Source organism: Triticum urartu, chromosome 5A, assembly GCF_056163025.1.
Source record: "Triticum urartu cultivar PI428250 chromosome 5A, HENAU_Tu73, whole genome shotgun sequence".
Lineage (NCBI taxonomy): Eukaryota > Viridiplantae > Streptophyta > Magnoliopsida > Poales > Poaceae > Triticum > Triticum urartu.
Genome location: NC_141877.1, coordinates 251,705,616 through 251,713,634, shown reverse-complemented (window position 1 = coordinate 251,713,634; position 8,019 = coordinate 251,705,616).

The following is an 8,019-nucleotide window of genomic DNA, read 5'->3' as shown; positions in this document are numbered from 1 at the left end:
TCGCCTTGAATAAAGCTCTTCCAGCAATGCCCAACATTGGTTTTACCATTTGCCACCTAGCCTTTTTCCCTTGGGTTTTGCGGACTCAAGGGTCATCTTTATTTTAACCCCCCCCCCCCCCCCGGGGCCAGTGCTCCTCTGAGTGTTGGTCCAACCGAGCAATGTCCGGGGCTACCAGGGGCAACTCTGGGCTGGCCTACCCGACGTCTTGCTCATCCGGTGTGCCCTAAGAACGAGATATGTGCAGCTCCTATCAGGATTTGTCGGCACATCTGGGTGGTGTTGCTGGATTTGTTTTAACTTGTCAAAGTGTCTTGTAGAACCGGGATACCGAGTCTGATCGGAATGTCTCGGGAGAAGGTATATCCTTCGGTGACCGTGAGAGCTTGTCATCGGCTAAGTTGGGACTCCCCTGCAGGGATTTGAACTTTCGAAAGCCGTGCCCGCGGTTATGGGAGATGGGAATTTGTTAATGTCCGGTTGTAGATAACTTGAACCTAAACTTAATTAAAATGAATCAACTGTGTGTGTTACCATGATGGTCTCTTCTCAGCGGAGTCCGGGAAGTGAACACGGTGTTGGAGTAATGTTTGCCACAGGTTGTTCTCTAGTTATTCGTCCGTGCTTTGCCTTCTCTTCTCGCTCTCTTTTGTGAACAGGTTAGCCACCATATATGCTAGTCGCTTGCTGCAGCTCCACATATTACCTTACCTATAAGCTTAAATAGTCTTGATCGCGAGGGTGAGAGATTGCTGAGTCACTGTGGCTCACAGATTACTTCCAAACCAGATGCAGGGCTAGACGACTCCGTTCCAGATGATGCGCTTGAGCTCAAGTGGGAGTTCGATGAAGCTTCCCGTCGTTACTATGTGTCTTTCCCTGATGATCAGTAGTGGTGCCCAGTTGGGGCGATCGGGACCGTGTCGCATGTTGGGTTGATCTTTTATTTTGGCATCGTAGTCGGGCCATGAGTGTTTGGATGATGTAATGCTATTTATGTACTTTGTTTGACGTGGCGAGTGTAAGCCAACTATGTACATTCCCCTCTTATTATCTATTTACATGTGATGTTGTGAAGATTACCTTACTTGCGACATTGCTTTCAATGCGGTTATGCCTCTAAGTCGTGCTTCGACATGTAGGAGATATAGCCGCATCGAGGGCGTTACAAGTTGGTAATCAGAGCCTTCCCCGACCTTAGGAGCCCCCACTACTTGATCGTTTTTTTAGCAGCCGTTGTTGAGTCTAGAAAAATGTTTTGAGTCAATTAGGAATTATATATCGGAGAGTTTAGGAATTCTTTTTACTCCCCAGTCTCCTCATCGCTCTGGTAAGGCATCCTGACGTAGAGTTTTGTCTCTTCTCTTCTCAAATTTCACTAAAAAAAATTAGGATCACGCGGGTATCTTGGAATCGTTCCGATGGATTTGTGACGAGAACATTGTTCTTGGTGCCTCCTGTCATTTAGGGGTTGTGGCAGTGTCCCGGGGAGTTGAGCTCTGAGGTGTTGTCGTCACAATTTTATCGTTGCAATTCTAGAATACCTGAGTTTAGTACGCCGATATCGAAAATCTCTTTTATGCAGTTGTTGGTGAGATAACCTCGATGCCACCTAGTACTGGGGCAGGAGTTCGGGAGTATTGCCATAACTTGTATAACGGATGCTTTTCGAAGGTTGAGGTAGATGGTTTCCGAAGTTTTTCTCGGTTATGTGTTGAAGGATGGATACAGCTGGATGTAGGATTTGCTAGAATTGGGTGAGATATTATGCTTCCCCTGTATCCCCAACACCTGATTGCATAACCGGAAAGGTTCGGGAGTTTCATAGGTGGAATTCTTGTAGCTCTAGCTCTTCTTCCACGGATATTTGGTTTGAGATTGGGATTTCTTACCGAGTATTTGTTCTTGTTCCGTACCTTGTTGATTTATTCCTCTACCTAAATTCTAAGTGGCTTCTCAATTTATGGATATGTGACCATTTCAAGTGGAATGCATTCATTCATTTTGTTCGGATGTGAATACTATATGTTGCAATTTCAACCCGCTTGATTCAGCTTCAATTTTATCTGTCGATGTGCTATAGGATGTCACCCTCTTTAGGATGGATCCCGCTAAGAGCAGCAATCAGAATCAGAATCAGGATCCGCCACCACCTCCCCCTCCTCCGGAGGCATGGCAAGCTGTGATGGCGGCTACCAATGCAAACATGCAGTTGATCATGCAAATTCTTCAAGAGCGCAATCAAGCGAACCAAGGCAACCAAGGCAACAATCAGAATCACTTTGCTACACTCAACCGGTTCCTGGCTAACCAGCCAAAGACATTCAGCAATTGTGTTGAGGCAACTGATGCTGACGATTGGCTCGTGGACTTGTGCAAGCATTTCGAGTGCAGTAATGTCAGGCCTGAGGACTTTGTCAAGTTCGCTTCCTTTCAACTCAAAGACCAAGCTGCAGAATGGTTCTAGCAGTACAAAGATTCCAGAGGAGGCCGTGTGATTACCTGGGATGAATTCCGTCAAGACTTCAAAGCTCATCATATTCCTCAGAGCGTGGTTGAAAGCAAGCATGAGGAATTCCGCAACCTGAAGCAAGGCTCTTTGTCTGTCTATGACTACAACAAGTTGTTTCAGAAGCTCGCCCGCTTTGCTAAGTAGGATGTCCCTGATGAGAAGAGCATGATATACCAGTTCAGGGGTGGTCTCAGAGAAGAAATCCAGCTAGCTCTTGTTCTCTTTGAGCCCTTGAGGTACGATGAGTTCTACAACATGGCATTGAAGCAAGAGGCTGCTCAACTGAAGTGTGATGCTTCCAAGAAGCGAGTCAGAGATGCTACTCCTTCTTCCTCTACTCAAGTGGCCAAGCAGCAGAAGTATTGGCTTCCTCCTCCTCCGTTCCGTCAGCCGTATCAGAAGAGCAAAGGTGGCAGTGGATCTTCCCACCCACCCAACCCTGGCTTTCAGAACAAGACTTCGTCTCAAGCTCCAAGATCGAGTGCTCCATATCACCGTCCGCTTTCAGAGGTCACGTGCAACAAGTGCCAACAGAAGGGTCACTATGCCAACAAATGCTTCAATCAGAGGCGTCTCCCTCCTCCTCCTCCTGTGAGATCGGCAAGTACAGCTATGGTCAAGCATAACCCCAAGTCTGCTAAGGTCAACTTGCTGAACGCAGCTCAGGCAGAGGACTCGCCAGATGTGATTATGGGTAACCTTCCTGTTAATGACATTCCCGCAAGAGTTCTTTTTTATACTGGTGCATCTTTATCATTTTTATCGAAGCCTTTTGCATCCATGCATGATGTGCATATTATTGATTTGCCTAAGACAATAGCGGTTTCTTCTCCGGGTTTGTTCATGAACACCAAAATGTTGGCTCCGGATGTTACTATCATGCTGGGCGATTACAAGTTTCTTTCTTCTCCAATGGTCCTTGGCAACTCGGATATTGATCTTATTCTCGGAATGGATTGGCTTTCTAAGCACAAGGCGCATCTTGATTGTGCTGCCAGGCAGATTCAATTGACTCATTCGTCTGAGGATGTAATTGTCTTTGCCGCTCGTGATGATACAATCCGTCTGTTTTCTCTCAATGAGAAGGGTGAACTGGATGCCATCTCGCAAATTCCAGTCGTTTGCGAATATCAAGATGTCTTTCCAGAAGAGCTTCCAGGAATGCCTCCGCACTGGCCAGTTGAATTCGCATCGATCTTGAGCCTGGCACGGAACCGGTTTGCAAGCATCCTTACAAGCTCGGACCTGAAGAGTTGAAGGAGCTGAAGAAGCAACTCGATATTCAAGAGCGAATGGGTGTCATCCAACCTAGTTCCTCTCCGTGGGGTTGTGGTGTTCTTTTTGCGAAGAAGAAGGGTGGAATGGACCGACTTTGTGTTGACTAGCGTCCATTGAACAAGAAGACTATCAAGAACAAATACCCACTTCCCAACATCAACGAGTTGTTCGAACAACTCAAAGGTGCCCAAGTATTCTCCAAGCTTGATCTCCGCATGGGTTATCACCAGATTCAAATCCGTGAGCAAGATATTCCCAAGACGGCTTTCAGGACAAGCTATGGTTCATATGAATACACTGTCATGTCTTTTGGCCTCGTCAACGCTCCTCCGACTTTCTCTCGCATGATGAACTTCATCTTTAATGCCTACACAAATGACTTTGTTTTGGTCTATCTCGACGACATTCTGGTCTTTTCGAAGAACAAGGAAGATCACGCCAAGCACTTGCGTTTGGTGCTTGATAAGCTCAGGGAACACCAGTTCTATGCCAAGCTCTCAAAGTGCGAATTTTGGCTCGATGAGGTTCTTTATCTTGGGCATATCATCTCTGCCAAGGGCATTGCAGTGAATCCTAAGAAGGTGTCTGCAATTGTGAATTGGGAACCACCTCAGAACATGAAGCAACTCCGTAGCTTCCTCGGTCTCGCAAGCTACTGTCGAAGGTTCGTTGAGAAGTTTTCTAAGATCGTGAAGCCTCTTTCAAATCTTCTCCAGAAGCACGTCAAGTACGTTTGGTCTCCGGAATGTGACATCGCTTTCAACACTTTGAAAGAGAAATTGGTCACTGCTCCAGTTCTGACTCCTCCTGATGAATCCAAACCGTTCGAGGTCTTCTGCGATGCCTCTCTTCAAGGTCTTGGTGCAGTGTTGATGCAAGAGAAGAAAGTTGTGGCTTATACCTCTCGCCAGTTGAAGCCCAACGAGAAGAACTACCCCACTCATGACCTCGAGTTGGCGGCAGTTGTGCATGCTCTTTTGACTTGGAGACATCTCTTACTGGGAAGAAAAGTGGACATCTTCACTGACCACAAGAGTCTCAAGTACATCTTCACTCAACCTAATCTCAACCTCAGGCAAACTCGATGGGTCGAAATGATTCAAGAGTATAATCCAAGTATCGAGTATACTCCAGGCAAGGCCAATGTGATTGCTGATGCATTGAGCAGGAAGGCTTATTGCAACAGCCTGATTCTCAAGCCTTATCAACCCGAGCTTTGTGAAGCTTTCCGCAAACTCAATCTACAAGCTGTTCCTCAAGGTTTCCTCGCCAACCTTCAAGTCTCTCCTACCTTGGAAGACCAGATTCGCGAGGCTCAACTTGTTGATGCTATGGTGAAGAAGGTGAAGATTGGGATTGCCAAGAGTCAACCCAAGTACAAGTGCTACCGCCTTGATGACAAGGATACTCTCTTCTTCGAGGATCGTATTGTTGTGACCAAAGGTGATCTTCATAAAGTTATCATGAACGAGGCTCACAATTCACTCCTCTCCATCCACCCTGGGAGCACGAAGATGTATTAGGACCTTAAGCAGGCTTATTGGTGGACTCGAATGAAGCGCGAGATTGCTCAGTTCGTGAATGAGTGTGATGTCTGCAGAAGAGTGAAGGCAGAACACCAAAGGCCAGCTGGTCTCCTCCAACCTCTTGCCATTCCAGAATGGAAGTTTGACCACATTGAGATGGACTTCGTGACTGGGTTTCCAAAGTCCAAGCATGGCAATGATGCTATATTCATTGTCATCGACAAACTCACTAAAGTGTCTCACTTTCTGCCTATCAAAGAGTCTATCACTATAGCTCAATTGGCGGAGCTGTATACCTCTCGGATTGTCTCTCTGCACGGTATTCCACAGGTGATCTCTTCAGACCGTGGCAGCACCTTTACCTCCAAGTTTTGGGATTCTTTTCAGAAGGCCATGGGCACCAACATCTGCTTCAGCACAGCTTTCCATCCTCAAACTAGCGGTCAAGTCGAGCGTGTCAACCAGATTCTTGAAGAGATGATCAGGGCTTGTGTGATCTCCTTCGGCATGAAGTGGGAGGATTGTCTTCCATATGCTGAATTCTCCTACAACAACAGTTTTCAAGCAAGTTCGAGCAAGGCCCCATTCAAAATTCTGTATGGCAGGAAGTGCCGTACCCCTCTCAACTGGTGTGAAACCGGTGAACGTCAACTTCTTGGAAACGACTTGATCACAGAGGCAGAGGAAATGTGTAAAGTCATTTGAGATAACCTCAAAGCAGCGCAATCGCGCCAGAAGAGCTACTATGATAGTAAGCACCGTGATTTGGCTTTCGAGATCGGAGATCATGTTTACCTCCGTGTCTCTCCTATAAAAGGTACTCGTCGTTTCGGTATCAAAGGGAAGCTTGCCCCTAGATACGTGGGACCTTTCAAGATCGTCAGCAAGAGAGGCGATCTCGCCTATCAACTCGAGCTTCCTTCAAATATTGCAAATGTGCATGATGTGTTCCATGTCTCTCAGCTCCACAAGTGTTTCAAGACACCTGACCGCACCGTCAACTTCGAAGACATTGATCTCCAAGAAGATCTCTCTTATCGTGAGCACCCAGTTGCTATTCTTGAAGAGACTGAACGCAAGACTCGCAATAAGTCAATCAAATTCCTCAAAGTCAAGTGGTCACACCATTCTGACCATGAAGCCACCTGGGAACGCGAGGATCACCTCCGTTTTGAGTACCCGGCGTTCTTCTAGTCCTAGATCTCGGGACGAGATCCTTTCATAGTGGTGGAGTGTTGTAACACCCCGGATATGATTTACCTAATATGTAATCCAACTCTTGCCGTTTCCGGCGTTAAGTTATTTTATTTTCTCGGGTTTGGGTTTTTTTCTCCGTGTGTTGTTGTCGTTGCCATGCATCTCTTATCATGTCATCATGTGCATTGCATTTGCATACATGTTCGTATCATGCATCCGAGCATTTTCCCCGTTGTCCGTTTTGCATTCCAGCGCTTCGTTCTCCTCCGGTGGTCATTTCTACCTTTCTTTCGTGTGTGGGGGTTAAACATTTCCGGATTGGACCGAGACTTGCCAAGCGGCCTTGGTTTACTACCGGTAGACCGCCTGTCAAGTTTCGTACCATTTGGACTTCGTTTGATGCTCCAACGGTTAACCGAGGGACCGAGAAGGCCTCGTGTGTGTTGCAGCCCAACACCCCTCCATTTTGTCCCAAAACCCACCAGAACCCTCTCCATCATCTAGAGCGTTCGATCACGATCGCGTGGCCGAAAACCGCACCTCATTTGGACACTCCTAGCTACCTCTATGCCTATAAATACCACCCCCATTCGAAATCCCGGTTCTTCTTCCCCTAACACTAGTCTCCTCCCACTTCTCGCCGCCGGACGCGTCCGCTTCGGGCCGGACATGTCCGACCCAGCCGCCGCCGCCACGTGGCGCCCTCCGGTTCGCCCGCCGCCCGCGCCCACTTCACCGGCCGGCAGGGCCCGCGGGAGGCCCTCCCGGCCCGCAGCCTCGCCCGCGCCGCTTCCTCCGCACGCCGTCATCGTCCTCCCGCGCGGCGAGCCGCCCTCCTCGTCACCTCGCGCCCGGCCGCCACAGGCGCCATCGCCGGCGAACTCTGGCTGGCCGCACCTCGCCGGGCTTTGCCTCCTCGTCGCCCCGAGCCGCGAAGACCTCCGCCGCCTCTCCCCACCGTCGCCGGCGGGCCCTCCAACCGGATCTAGGCAGGAGCCGGCCAGATCCGGCCTTTCCTCCCCGACCCCGGCCAACACCGCCTCACCGGAGTGCGTGTGCCGCCGCCTCGGTTCGCGGACCTAGCAAACCCTAGATCCGGATCAGTTTCGGAGGTTGTTTTTTTTGTCTAAGTCCTCGTCCCTGTTCTTTCTTTTAAGCATATTTCAACGTGCCATAACTTTGCTTCCGTATATCCGTTTAGGCCATGTAGCATATTAAAATGTTCGTCTCAAAGAGTACATCATCTCATCTCATTGCATCATTTTACTTTGGGTTCATCTTGATTCCCGAAATGCTGTTGGAAAAGTGCTATTTGAGTTAGTTGTCAGATCTGCTGCTCCAAATAGCTATTTGTCATTTTTGCCATGATTAATGTGTGCATAATATGCCCCTGAGCTCTACATATGATATGCTTTGTCATCTTTCCAGAGGTGCAACCCATGTATTTTTGTGATGTGTGTGGTGACTAGCACAAGCTTGCAAAGTGGTGCATTCGTTAATGTTGAT